The sequence below is a fragment of the Heterocephalus glaber genome, unplaced genomic scaffold (genome assembly GCF_053883595.1).
Source record: "Heterocephalus glaber isolate CG9 unplaced genomic scaffold, H.glaber_assembly_v1.0 deba00001550, whole genome shotgun sequence".
NCBI lineage: Eukaryota > Metazoa > Chordata > Mammalia > Rodentia > Bathyergidae > Heterocephalus > Heterocephalus glaber.
The window spans coordinates 19,228,985-19,244,237 of record NW_028258343.1 but is presented as its reverse complement, the minus strand read 5'-3'; the positions used below and the strand labels follow the sequence as shown (position 1 = coordinate 19,244,237).

The 15,253-nt window shown below is 40.5% G+C and overlaps 1 protein-coding gene across 7 annotated transcripts in view; it reads left to right on the top strand.

Moving 5' to 3' along the window:
• The window catches only part of Tpd52l1 (TPD52 like 1), a 78,023-nt gene that overhangs the window by 34,252 nt on the left and 28,518 nt on the right, over positions 1-15,253 (top strand). The gene's annotated exons all lie outside the window — the stretch shown is intronic.

Here is a 15,253-nt window from a genome sequence, read left to right as displayed (position 1 = left end):
TGTTCTTGGCATTTGAAACTTCTGCCACAACTCCAGGGTAAACAGGAAGTATGATTCTGTAATAGATTAGACAGGAGATACGAGCAAGTGAATGGAAAGCAGTTCAGGGCTTGAAGTGCTGCAAACATTAGGGGTTTTGAGGTAGATTTAGTAAAAGTGCAAAAAGTAGGATTCCGTTAAATACACTTGTTTCGTATCTTTAATTTCTACCCTTCTAGAATTGACTTGTGTTTTTTGTACAGTTAAAGAGAATCATAAATCCAACAGTAATGAGATTAGTTTGATGGTTATTCCTCTGGAAAATAATGTAGATGTTTTGAAGTTTTATGTTATAAGAATTCCTGAGGTTATTTTTACCAAACATTTTGAAGAAAATATAATTAAGTAATAAATACTACAGTCTTAAATATCCTATTTAAGAGATGGTGAATTTTCATTTAAGCTACTTTCTTGCCTTCCTTCTTTTATTAAGTTTTGGGATAATTTTGCATTCTTTTTGAAAGTGTATGCTTCTTTCCTTTTGCCAGGTTACAGAGTCATATTTATTTAATTCCCAAATATAGTAGAAGATTGTTTTGGTATTTAAAAGAAATCTGTAACTGTTCACCAACAATACATCCTATGGTCACTAATCCAATCCAAAGATTCAAAATCACAGTTTGTAATCAATCATTTTAATTTATGACTGTGTGTAAAATTTCAGTCATGACCATGAAGCCATTACCTCATCTGTCGGGTTGTTTGACAGGATGTGTTACAAGTATGTAGAGACCAACTGGGCCTGGAGCTACAGGCCTGTGATCCCAGCCACTTGGGAGGCTGAGGCAGGAGGATCCTTAGGGACCCTGTCTCTAAATGAAAAGGGGCGAGGATGTAGTTCAGTGACCAAGTGCCCTTGGCTTCTACCCTCAGTACTACAGTTAAGGAGTGAATAGTACATAGATACCAATGGGTCACTTCCTTTCAAAGGTGAATAAAGCACTTGAACTTAAAGCTCACTTCTCGATTCATAGTTGCTAACATTTTGTTTACTGGTTTTCACTCGGTTGTCAGACAGAGAAGCACTGGCATGGAATAAATCCATCTCTCCAAATGTTGTGTCAGAGACTAATCCCTAATGCAGCCATGAGGAGCAGCAGGACCACTTAGAGGGGATTGGGTCTCCAGGCCTGGTCCTCGTGCATAAACTGATGCTCTTTTGTCCCAGTGGGCTAGTTATTTACTGCGACCCCCTTCCTTTCTCTCTCATGAGCACTGTCTTCCTCTGCCTTCCTCTGTGGGATGACACAGCAAGCAGACCATGGCAAGGTACAAGTCTCTCAATCCCTGGCCTCACCACTGCTGACCCTGTAAGAGATGCATCTCTGTTCTTCCTGAATCCCTCAACCCCAGATGTTCAGTATAGCAGCAGGGAAGATGAGGCCTGAGGCTTTGGAGCTAGAGGAGCCTGTGTCTAGGAGTTTGGAACTGTGGCTGGGTCCTGCCCTGTCCTGCACAACTTGAAGACCCATGGAGGGAGAACAGGGGGGATGAAGAAAAGACAGACAAAGAGATACAAAAAGCTGAGGCCAGTAGTGCCTTCCTCCTGATGGAAGAAAAGGACTGCTTAGTAACTGCAGTGCATTTATTTATAGTAGTAGCAATAAGGGAAGTGCAGGGGGAGGTAAGGGGCTGCCCATAACTGGAACAGGGAAAGTAGCTAAGGTCTGCAGAACATCATGCTTTGATGGCTTTATGGGAATGGACAGGGAGGGAGGCATGTCTACAGCAAGACGCTCCCAGCATCTCCCCCTTTTCTGTTTTGTAGTTGCAGCTTATGATGGTATTGATTGGTTGTGTTTCCTCTGTGGTACAATATGTCTGTTCTTGGGTTTCAGCAGCAGGCAGTCTGTCGGGTCTGGTGATCTATGCAGGTCTGAGTTTGTCCTCTGTTGGAACAGAAGCATACTCTGGCCCCTATGTTATTAATTGCACTGAGCCATTTAGAATTTAGTTTGGATGTCCTTTGATAACATTTATGTCTAGGACATGTCTGTAGATTTAACTTAGAATCAATGGAGTTTTGATGGAGGATATTTACTTTCCATAAGTAGATTTAAATTTTTTTTAAATGAAGGCAACTAGATAAGGTGACAAAATCTAATTGAGCCTGCAGAGGTAGCTGTACTCCCTCTTTCTAGTTTATGTAAGTGTGTTTTAGGGAAAAGTGAGTACACGCAACAATGTCTCTATGGATTTAAGGACCTATAAAGTTTTTAACTGGATTAGTTGTCTATATAAGCTCTTCTTCAAAGGGCTCTCCCCAACTGTGGTTAGGGCAGAAGGGGTTCAGGTTTCATCTAACTGCTTTGAGCTTAGAATGGTCAATGTAGGGAAGATTACAGTTAGGGGCCCCTTCTAGGGAGCTACTTTAATAGGCCTTAAATAAAAATCATGTGGCAGATGCAAAAATCCTCAACAAGATACTGGCAAACAGGATACAGAGGGTCATCAAGAAGATCATACACCCTGACCAAGTGGGATTCATCCCAGGGAGGCAGGGATGGTTCAACATACATAAATCAATAAATGTAATGCACTATATTAACAGACCCAAGAACAAAAACCATATGATCATCTCAATAGATGCAGAAAAAGCATTTGACAAAATCCAACACCTGTTCATGATAAAAACTCTACAGAAAATTGGAATAGAAGGTCTTTATGTCAACCTGATTAAGACTATCTATGAAAAACCAACAGCCAACATCATACTAAATGGTCAAAAACTGAAAACTTTCACACTAAAATCAGGAACAAGACATGGATCACCACTATCACCTCTCCTGTTCATTATAGTTCTGGAAACATTACCCACAGCAATTAGAAAAGAGAAAGAAATAAAAAGAATAAAGATAGGAAAGGAAGAAGTTAAACTGTCATTATATGCTGATGATGTGATACTTTACATAGAAGACCCAAAAAAATTCTGCCAAAAAACTTCTAGACTTAATTGACAGGTTCAGTAGAGTAGCTGGATACAAGGTCAACACTCAAAAAACAATGGCCTTCTTGTACACAAATAACAGACTCACTGAGAGAGAAATTAGGGAAACAATTCCTTTTACAATAGCATCCAAAAAACTGAAATATCTAGGAATCAATCTAACAAAGGAAGCAAAAGACCTCTACACTGAAAACTACAGCGCTCTGAAAAAGAAGATCAAGGAGGATATAAAAAAATGGAAAGACATCCCTTATTCCTGGGTAGGAAGAACCAATATAGTGAAATGGCCATACTTCCAAAACTCCTATATAGATTTAATGCAATGCCAATTGAAATTCCAACAGTATATTTCACAGAAGTAGAGAAAAAAATCCAAAAAATTCATTTGGAACCAGAAGAGACCTAGAATAGCAAAAGCAATTCTAAGCAACAGAGACATGGCAGGGGGTATCACAATCCCCAACTTGAAACTATACTACAAAGCTACTGTGATAAAAACAGCATGGTACTGGCAAAGAAACAGACCCTAGGGTCAGTGAAATAGACTAGAAGATGCAGAAACAACTCCAGACATACTCAGCCACCTCATCTTTGACAAAGGAGTCAACCACCCTCACTGGAGGAAAGATAGCCTATTTAATAAATGGTCTTGGAAAAACTGGATTTGAACCTGCCAAAGATTAAAACTAGACCCATATCTATCACCATGCATTAAACTAAAATCAAAGTAGATTAAAGATCTAAATATTAAGACAAAAACACTAAACTTGCTGGAAGATAAGTTAGGTAGAACTCTTGAAGACATTGGCATAGGAAAAGACTTTATGAACAAAACCTCAGTTGTCCATGAACTAGCACAAACAACAAACAACTGGGATCTCATCTTATTAAAAAGCTTCTGCACTGCAAGAGAAACCACCAACAGAGCTAAGAGACAACTTACAATGTGGGAAAAAATTTTTAGCAGCTGTACCTCAGACAAAGGTCTACTATCTAGAATATATAAAGAACTTAAAAAATCAGACCCCCCAAATTTAAAGACCCAATTCAAAAATGGGCATCTGAAATGAACAGACATTTCTCAGACAAAGAAGTAAAAGCAGCAAATAAATGTATGAAAAAATGTTCAACATCACTGGTCACTTGAGAGATGCAGATGAAAACAACACTGAGATTTCACCTCACCCCAGAAAGAATGGCTGCTATCATGAAGTCAACCAATAACAAAGACTGGAGGTGTTGTGGGGAGAAAGGAACCCTTCTCCATTGTTGGTGGGAGTGCAAACTGGTGCAACCACTGTGGAAATCAGTATGGAGATACCTCAAAAAACTAGGATTAGAGGTCCCATTTGACCCACCTATTCCTCACTGGGTATCCTCCCAAAAGAATTAAAAGAATCATACCACAGTGATATATGCCCACACATGTTTATAGCAGCACAGTTTATAATAGCTAAAGCTTGGAAACAGCCCAATTGCCCATCAACTGGAAACTGGATAAAGAAGATGTGGGTTTTTAAAATAAAATGGAGTACTACTCAGACATAAAGAATGACAAATAAGACATTTATGTTAAATGGATGCATATTGAGGCCATACTCTTAAGTGAAATAAATAGGACACACATGTGTAAATACTGAATAGTTTCTCTGGTGTGAGAAACTGAAAGTGTAAATAAGGATTAAAGTGATTAAAATGAGTAATTGATCATTTGACATAGGAGGAAAAGATCCAAATGGGTAGGGAAAATGGGAGGGGAAAGGGAAAGGAAAAATTATGAGAAAAGGAAAAAATGGAAACAGAGTCTTTGTAAATAGGGAAGGGTGGAGGGGGTGAAGGGAGGACAGGGAATGGGGAAAAAAGTAAGAACCAAAATACATCATGTACAGGTACAAATACCCAATGATAAATGTAAATGTATTGTATACCTAAAATGTACCAATAAAAGAATTTAAGGAAAAAAATCATGTGGCAATTTAGTAATTATAGACTCCCTTTATAATGTTGATCTGGTGGATTTTGGTAAAAAATGTCTACCACATTTGTTGTTAACATTATCTGTATGATCACTTTGAGTTTGGCAGCCAATAGGCAAGAATAAACAAAATTTTTAAGGAAATTAGAGCATGTATACTCAAGGCATAAGTACTGAAATAAAAATGCAGTTTGGGGAAAGAGCCATGTTTAGAAACTGTTTTTAGGGGGCTAAAATAGTGAATGTAACTTGTTGATCTGTAGACCCTCCACTAATGGAGATTATCTATAAGTCTAATATTTTGTTATAATTTTAATTGTAGCTGTAAAAGGAGTAAAATTTTAATAATTTTGAAAAACAATTTGCGCTAAAAAATTTTTAAAACTATTGTTGAGTTCATATAAATTTGCCTATGGTTTTGTCTAATGACCCATAACAGTGGTTAGCTACCTGTGTATCTGGAAACTGTCAGAAGCATTCAGTAGTTGGAGCCTCTTTTTAAGTCTAGCTGTATTAATATGTTCTTAATTTTACATATCTTTAGTTATAGTTTTCTACTGAGTGTTCAAGAACAAGTTTCAGTGGGACTTATATTACATAAAATTAACCTCTTGCTATCTATCAAGGTCAATTAGGCCTCCTCAGGCACTGTTTTGGAATCATGTATGGAGCCTCTCATCTCCTGTCAGTGTCAGCCATTAGGATGTGTCATGGCCTTGCTGACCATGGTGCTTTCTGTGAAAACATGGGAGATTTTTTTCCTCCAGGTGACATTCCTTTGGCACAATGCAGTTGTTGCTTTGGTGTCCAGCAATCTCCCTGCTCAGGAGGTTGGGTGACTTACCAAAAATGTAGGATCTTGTATAAAAGGTTCCCTCATGCCCTGAATCTTTGTTGACCCTGGAGAGCCAGGGCTGTCTTCTTAGCCCAGTTACCTTTCTAGTGCTCGTCTCTGGACTCTAGTGGCTGAACACGCAGAAGAGAAGATCAATAACATTAGTGTTGCAATAGGAGCAATGAACTTAACTATTATAATTTTACCTCGGTAGCAAGCATTTTGGAATCTAAAATATAGTTAGTTAAGTGGCTGCTATTTTTATCAATCATGGTTGTTCTAGTTCATGTTGTAGTTGAATTCCTGTAGAATATTAACAGAAAAAACTTTAAATCAGGAGCCACACATAGTACTTTAGCATGACAATCATGATAAGATTATCTTTGTAACACATTTAAATGTGTATTTTAGTATAAAATAGCCATTGTTAAATGCACTCACTCCCCTCCAAATACACATAAAAAAAAAAACACTTACTTAAGTTGTTATCTTTTGATAAGATGCCATCTAAGGAAAATATATGGGCCTATGAATATACCTGTTAACATAAGTAACTGGAGGATAAGAGAAGTGAATACCTGGATCAAAAGGAGTTTATTATCATAAACATGTTGGAAGACCTGTACAGTCAGAAGACACGAATACATTTTGTACACCAAAAGTGGCAATAATAATTATTACAATTATATGAAACTTTCTGTCTTGTAATGTAGCTTGGTACCAAAAGCATCTTCTTAATAACACCTTTTTTTTCTCACCAAAAAGTTTATGTTTTGAAGATGACCAATATAAACATATAACAATAACATATTTAGAACTTAACTCTTTGATGATAACAAATGCAAACATTTTATAATAAAATATTTAAACAATGTTTATTGGGGGTGTGTCTTCCCATAAGGCTATGAAAATTACTGAGGCTCCCATTAGTGAACAAAGACCAGAATAACTGTTTTCTGGGCAGCTGCTTCTTTGTTCACCAAGAGGAGTCCCATTTAGCCATCTCCCCAAACCTTAAAGTTTCCATTTAATTATCTTGACAATTTTTAAAAATAACCTGTAGAAACCAGACTGTAACAACACATTATTTGGAACCAATAAAAAAAATTTTTTGAGTTATTGAATGTAGATAGCAATATTCACTACAATCATAAAATTAATCTTGACGTCATTTTGATCAGCTAGCAACCCGGGGGGAAGGCATGCTTTTGACTTCAATAACATTTATCTATAAGCCAATTTAAATTATAGGCAAATATCCTTTAAGAAAAATTTTAAAAGGAAAAAATTTCTTGAGCTCAAGCAAAAGAGATGTATGATATGACAAACAAACAAACATATAAGACAATTTATAAAACTGGAACATTCAAATATATTTGGCCAATTTGAATTATAACATCCTTTTTATAATTTTTTAATTATAATTGTAACTAAGACTATCAAAACTTTTGTAGGTCAATTAACAGAGATCTCTTGTAATTAGAATCAGAAGGAATAAAAGAATTTTAATCCTGTAAGTATAATCTTTTATAACAAGCTAGTAATAGAACAGTAGCATAATCTTGTGTTATAGATATTATCAGAAGTCTGTAAACAGCAGAGAGAAGGGCAAGTTAATCCTATAATTACAATTTAAGAATTTGCAATGTAGAAGGAATGTTTTAAATACATCAATTAAATATCTAGAAACCAAATTGGAGATGAAAGATACAATTGTCAATTAGCCAAAACTTATAATTTGATTTTTTAAAGTTTCCTCTGCCCAGCAGGACATCTCAGCTGATTTTAATATGGAGCAAGCAGTCTGTAGCAGGCATTGGGCTATAACCTAGCATTTGGTCTTTGCGCTTTGATCTTAACCATTATATTTTGTTTTAATTGTTTTAAACCCTTATATTTTATTTTCCAGTATTTGTGTAGAAAACAGTAGGGCCCAATGGAATGTCTTGGTAGTGTACTCTGCCAAACAAGTTGTTGATATGTAAATAGGTGGGGCCAGGAGAGAGTTTCACTTTTCTTTTCGGAGTCCTGCTTTCCTCTCTCCTCAGGGGGAGCTGTGGCAGCAAGACCGGGCAGAGCAGTGGGTATAAGCACCTTAAAAATCTCCCTTGCCTGTGTGCCTTCTCACAATGCAAGTTGTAGCAGCAAGAGGGAGCACAGAGCCTTTGTAAGGAATGAGGAAGAACATATGGTGTGTTGGAATTTCTTTGTGCTTGGGAAGAGGAAGTGTGAGCCCATGGAGCAGAAGCATTTGTGGGTTTCACTTTCAGCCATGCTGATCATGATAGCATGGTAATACCTTCCTTTAGGCTTTCATTGTCACCCTCCTCATTGAGAACCTCTTCATCAGAATGATTACAGCAAGAGGCAGCAAGCTCCTCAGGTGAAGCAGAAGGCTCAGTAGGACTGGGTGAGGATTTCCTCAAAGCTTCACAGTCCTGAACAGTTTTTTGCAATTTTAGGATAGTGTTTTTTGCCAAATCCTCAAGGTTGGACTCCATGGAGGCTCATTGTTGAAGCACTCGTGGATTAAAGTCCATAAGGAAAGGGTATACATAGGGATTTTTTCAGGCCCTCCAGCTGTATACCAGGCATGCAGTTGTTGCCCCACCTGCCAGCATGTCTCTGATTTCATCATTTTTTACTCAGAACCAGGGACAGGTTTCCTGAATGAAATTCAAAAACTTTGCTAATTGGGAGGTCTTTACATTACACCCTGTAGCTTTTTAAAGTGCTGCAAGCGTTTATGTATACAAATGTCGCTCACGGGATCCTGATTGCCCCATGTCTTACACCTGGGGAATTTCCAATCTGCCTCATCCCAAACTTATGCACTCACACCCAGAGGCATCCCCTCACCTGAAAATGCAATTTGTCTTGTACTTTGGTCTGTTCGGGCACCAACTCCCACAGCCTGCACTGCTCAAAGACCCTCGGAGGAAGAATGGAGGGGGATGAAGAAAAGACAGACAAAGGGATACAAAAAGCTGAGGCCAGGTGCAGCCTTCCTTCTGATGGAAGAGAAGGTCTGCCTGGTGACTGCAGTGTGTTTATAGTGGTAGCAATAAGGGAAGTACAGGGAGAAGTAAAGGATCTGCCTGTAACTGGAACAGGGAGGGCAGCTAAGGTGTGCAGAACATCATGCCTTGATGGTTTTATGGGGAGCAGACAGGGAGGAAGGCACGTACGTCTACAGTGTGGCTCCCCCAGCAGGCCCCTCATGAGCAAGGCTGAGAGCAGATTGTAGTGGTTGCTCGGTGGATCTCTTTGCATTGTCCTGTTGTTCAGTTCTGCACACGGGAGTTAAATGGGGTCTTAAATGGCTCGGTCCGCACATGGTGAGAACGGGGAGAGGGCAGCATTTGACGAGTACTTTAAAGCCACCTGCTTTCTACAGCGCTCACTTGGCCAACGGAGTAGTCCAATTCCCGCATTAGAATCATACCCATTTATTATTTGTTATCTGTTGTCTTTATTAAGACAATTCTATATATTTTATTGCTTGGAAAGGAAAGAGACATGGCTGCCGTTAAGTGCAAAACACTCCTGTTGCAAAGTTGCGATGTATTCACACACTCTGGGGCTAAGGGTTTTACAGCTGTCACTCACAATCTCGTCTCCCTCCGCGAGGGTGGGCCTAGGAGACTCTGAGCTGGTTCAGTCTCGCCTTGGTTCTCCTGCTCGGAGATGCCCTTACCTCCTCCATCCAGAGCTCTGCTAGAACCCCCCAGCCCCTACTTTAGGGGTACCAATGCCTTACCAGGCAGCCACTTTCTCCCTGGATCCTGGAAAGTTCTGGACCCCATCCATGGCTAGCAGACTGCAGGAGAGTGAGTTAGGGGCTGAAGAGGAAGAGTTGAGCCACCCAACTGCCTGGCACCTGCCAAGTTTGTAGTGCTGTGACTGCACCAGGTTAGCATGGAAGTAGCAAGGTGTCTGCTGCCCAACCTCTGGGGCAGGGACCAGGAAACAAGCACGGGGTGAAACGCTCACTAGGGTGCCTGATTGCAGAGATTGATGGACCAAATAGCTAAAAGATGGGTAGGGTTAAGGGCATTGGAGCACTTGGGAGCAACAGCAGTAGGAAGTCAACCCAGTCCCCAGGCTGGAGGAGAGGCTGGGTTCTTAGAAGTAGACAAGAGCCAAGCTCTCGAAGAAGCAGCTGTGGCCAGTGGTTGCTGAAAACTGAAATGGCCAAATGCAGTCTGGTGGGGCAGGAGGTGGTCAGGGGCATGTGTTCGCCACCATGTTCCTCTGCCCTCCAAGTCCCTGGGGGCACCCCTTTGGCCAGTGGAAAAGGAGCAGAAGCCCAAGGGAATGGTATTGATGTCTTCCTTAGTTCCATCTCATCTCAGAGCAGAGCAGAGGATGGGTCTGCAGGGACAACAGAACCTGCAGAACCTCCAGCAGCAGGTTCCTCTGTAATCTGACACACTGCCTCCTTGCAGAGCTGAAGCCCAAGCACGAGATTGGACATGAGCATCTCAAGGCCTCTCTGCCCTCTGTTCTTTCCCTCTTTTTCTTTTCTCCACCTCCCAGGGACAGAACAGGAGGTGCACACATCCCTGGTAAGTCCTGGTGCACTCTGTTCCTAAGAGGAATCACTTGGGCTGGACATCCAGGGCTTAACTTTTGATCTGCCAAGAGGGAAAGAAAGGTGTGCCAGACAGCACCTCCTAAGAAAATTGCCTGTGTTGCAAAACTGTTATGTTGCTAGCAAATCCAATTTTAAATGCCAAGAATTGAAATATTACCCTTTCCCTTGTGTTTCTTTCACTTCTTTTTGCCACTTCTGGTAGTCAGGTGCCTCAAACCAGCTAGAAGTATATTACATTCTTGGGGAGGCAAAAGAAAATAGAGCACATTAATATTTATTAAAATGATTACTCGCACTAGTAGGTTGCTATACCTTGTATGGAAATTTAAAATGTGTGTAGCATTTTTACCTATATCACCTGATTCAGTGGCCCTGAATCTTACCAAGAATCCTGTAAGGTCATCATGTTACAGATGTGATAACTCAGGTCAAATGTTCTCTGCTAGTTCGTGGCTAAACCACAGCTAGAATTCAGATCACACGTTCATTTCCTTGCTTTTTTTGCTCTGTTTCTGACTTGGGGAGGTGCAGTTTGCCCCTTTGGAAAAGACAACTAAGACCGTGAAGTTGGCTCATACTGTAATGGTACCTGCTAAATTGTGATTGATTCCTGAGCAATTTTGCTCATTGATAATTGCTTTCTTTAAAAAAAAGTTATTAATCTTCTTCAACATCTGCTTCCATGGTTACTAGATAATTGTATACTTATTTTATTGCCTTTTTCACATTATCATCTATTACTTGGTATCTTTTTCACTTTCCTTTTTTTTTCCTGATTTGACCCTGTTTCACTAGTTAATCATCTTTTTCATCCAACTCCTCTTCTTACCTATTCCTTGATTCAGTGATTACCTTTGACCTCATAATCTGATGCCTGCTTCCCTAACCAGTGACCCTAACATTTTCTGCAGAACACAACAGGCTTTGTTTTCATGCTGTTTGTGTTAATGAGGGGCTTGTACTGAGCAACTCCATTGAGGTCCCTCATGGGGACAGGAAGCAGCAAAGGAATACACACATAAGCTGAAGAAGAAAAGGAACTGAGACCTGGACTAATCAGAACCCTGGTCTGGGCAGGCTTCTGGAAGGCCTCTTCTTGGCAGGGAGATTTGGAAAGCTTCCTGAGGTCTCCGAGCCTGGGATGTGGGACAGATTGGAGCTGAAGACTAGGGCAGATTGCTTCGTTTTGTTTCTGGCCCATGAACCTCCCTTAGCTAAGAACTAAAGGTTCCCCATACGGATATTATCAACTACATAGGACTTTGAATATGATCTGCTTTCTAGAGTTTATTCTAAATTTACTACAGATGTTTGGTATCTTGCAAAGTCTGAGTACCTGGAACTTTTGTCTCTCCCCGGATTGTGCCTTCTCCAGGGAAGGTTAAGAATTCGGGTTTTAGTTAAGTGTGAACAATACTTGAAGTCCTTGGGCCAGACTGAGTTGGAGAGAAGATCCCAGTGTCTTGTGGTTTCCACCCAGGCTCTCTTTCTCCACAATGCAGGGGCGGCTTAACCTTCTGAGCTAAGCTGGAATTGCTGCTGATTCTGGTTTAGACAGTTATTCTAGAACAGTGACTAAAAATATACTGGCCAATATAAACATCATGCTTACTGCAGAAATAAAAGATAATATTTCACCCTTTGAAGATGACCTAATTACATTGTACTGGGCGTCTATTCCCTATTTTCTCTCAGTCTCTATTCCCATAGGTTGGTGGTATTTGCACAAAACCAGTACAGTCTTTCTGGGGATAATTGGCAGTAGGTTTTAAAATGTCCATACCCTTTGAATAATTTAATGTACAAGAAATCACCAACATTTTGCCTGCTGAATTAAGAGATGATCATTCCAGTTTCTCAGCCAGCAAGATACATTATCAATCATCTGTGAGGCAAAACTCTGCAGATCATCAAAAATATACAAGGTAGATATGTGTCTTTAAACACAAAAGGGTATTCTTGATATCCTATTGCATAAATAAACCAGGTTTGCAATGATAAATGCCATACATGTGTACAAGAAAATACACTAATATATAGAAGAAATACCTGAAAGGAGGGCCAAAAATAATGATTCCAGGGTAGTGTAATTAATAGTGGTTAAGAATTTTTTAAATAATGAACAAGTATTATTTATGAAGAAGAAAGTTACTTAGCATTGAAACTGGCCTGTGAGGTTCCAGGGGTCTGGTGACATGGGACCTGGTGTGTGTGTGTCTGTGTGTGTGTATGTGTGTGTGCGCACATGCATGTTGCAGGGACACGGGCACTGATAGCCATTGCTGACCCAGACAGAAAGATGTGAGTGTGAGGGACTCGGGTGGGGCAAGCATTAGGAGAACCTGTAGACTTGGGACATAATGTTCTGGGTTACAGAATTTTAAAAACTTTTTATCAGTCCATGCTTGCAGTGCATAACGATCACATTCCTTGTGGGAATCAGTGCGTGCACATAACACTCTTAAATCCTCTTCCCCGCCCTCCCTTCATGTCTAGGTACCCTTCCCCTTTGCAAAAGATCTGTCTCCCTGTACCCTCTTATCTATCTTTTGTTTTGCTCTTCAAATTATTAATACTTTGGGTTTCTGCTATTTAAAAAATCATACAATATTTAAGCTTGTGTGTCCAATTTATTTCATTAACATTATGGTTTCGGAGTGCATCCATTTTCCTACAAGTGGCTCAGATTTATCCTTCTTTACGGCAGTGTAGTGCTCCACTGTGTATAAATATAACATGTATTACCTTGCTCTTTTGACTTTAGAAAAAATCCATTTTAATTGTGTCTTAGTTACTTTTCTTGTTGCTGAGACAAAACACCATAGCAAATTATTTTATTAAATAATAAATATAAAGAAGAACAGAACCCTTACAAGATAAGGGTAATGGGCAGAAAATGCCCATGCACAGAAATTCAGTGTCTCAAATATGGAGCATGGGCATGAATCCTGTCGGGGTCCCTATAGGGCCCCCTGTCCCTACCCCCTTCCTCAGAGAAAACCATGGTTCTGTATTTTGTATCACTGCCTTGTTTTTCTTTAGAATTTTTTCCTAACTTTACTTAGTTTGCATTTGGGGAGCTTCATGTAATTGGAATTATACTTTATTGTTCTTAACTTGCATTTTTCCTTCAGTATCTTACTTCTGGGCTACATCCTGTAGTGTCAGTAGTTGTTGTCCACTCAGCTGTTGAAAGCCTATGTCGGGTGAATGCACCACGCCATACATAAGCAATGCCCTGTCTATGAAAGGTTTCATTAATGTGCTGTGGCCCTCATGTGTAATATCTGATGCTTATGTGGAATATCTTGAGAAAATACCTAGGTGTGGTATTGTTGCATTGTAGGGTATGTGAAAGTTCATGTCTGTTTCCAGCTTTAATAGATAATGCTAAATTAGTTTCCAAAAGGTTTAAATTTATATTCTTGATAGCAGTGTAGGAACATCTGGGTCTTCCATGTAGGTGCCAACATTTAACGATGTCAGTGTGAAGCTTTTCATTTGCAGTGAGTGAAAAACAATTCCATTTGTGTTTCCCTGCATATCAGTGAAGTTGGGCAGATTTTCTTTAACCATTTGTGATTTCTTTTTTCCTACAAAGAATCTGTTTGGATCCTTTCGGTCATTTTTCTGTTGAATTATTTCTGTTTTTAAAATTGGTTTGTAGAAATTCCATATATTCTAGGAAGAAATCTTTCATAATTGTGCACATGACAGGTACCTTCCCATTGGTGGCTTGTCTTCACTGCCTTGGCATGAGGAAGAGACCTTCTTCTCTTACCAACCCTTCTTCCCACAGTCTGCCATTTTGTGTTTTAAGATGCCCCTTCTACCCAGAGGTTCATAATTGTAAACTGGGTTGTCTTCTAAAATGCTCATGGCTTTGTCCCAGTGAATGGTGTGAAATTGTCTGAATCATTTTTACTATATAGAACTGTTTATTTGAGGACCTCTTATTAGAAGGCCTTCCTTTCTCCACGATGTATAAGTGCCAGCTCTGTCACAAATCAGGTCATAAGTGGGGTTTCCACATGTGTTGGCCCTGAAGACCCAACGTCCATGAGTCAGCCAGACGCCAAGGGCCCTCCCCAGGAACCTCAGATTTTAGGTTAGAAGGCGCCTTTCTCACATTACAATGTAGGGTTTTTTGTTTGTTTGTTTTTTGTATCTGCAGTCTGCATGTACTGAATACCATCCATGTGTCAGACATAAAGTAAGAGTTTGCCTCTGTAGGGAACTTAGAAAAAGTTCAATATAGTAAGATACCTAGGATGGTGAAAGGCAAACAAATACTCGAGGAGGAGACTTAAAAATAGAACATTACGACAGCATCAGAGCTGGTTTGGGGCTGGAAGCTGATGACATTTCAAGCGGAGAGGCTAGAGCAGTCTTTCCGAGAAGGTAGTATCTGGATAAGAATCTTGGCATTGAAGACACTGTCCATGTGGATAGCCAGGAGAAAAGCCTTCGGCAAAACAGCACGGAAAAAGGATTCTGGAAACAAAGATGAGCGCTGGACATTACTTGGCCAGCATTTACTAGCCTTCATGTCCCTGGGCCGTGGCTGGCTGAGCTGGAATTCGGGATCTGGGAGGTGGAGAGGGTGAGGATGGACTCGAAGGAGGACAGGGACTCAGAGGTCTCAGGAGCAGACGTGGCCGAGTGAGTGGAGAGCAGCCCCAGGGCGCCAGGGTTACTGAAGCACAGGGAGCCGGGCGGCGGCCGGTCTCGGGGGCCTGGTCCTGCCCAGGGCGTGCCGGTCCGCACAGGCTGGGCGGGCACCGCAGGCGTCCAGTCAGTGACAGTGCAGGATCCTGGCGCTGTGGTTTCAAGGAGCCAGACGCTCCCAGGCCCCCTTCC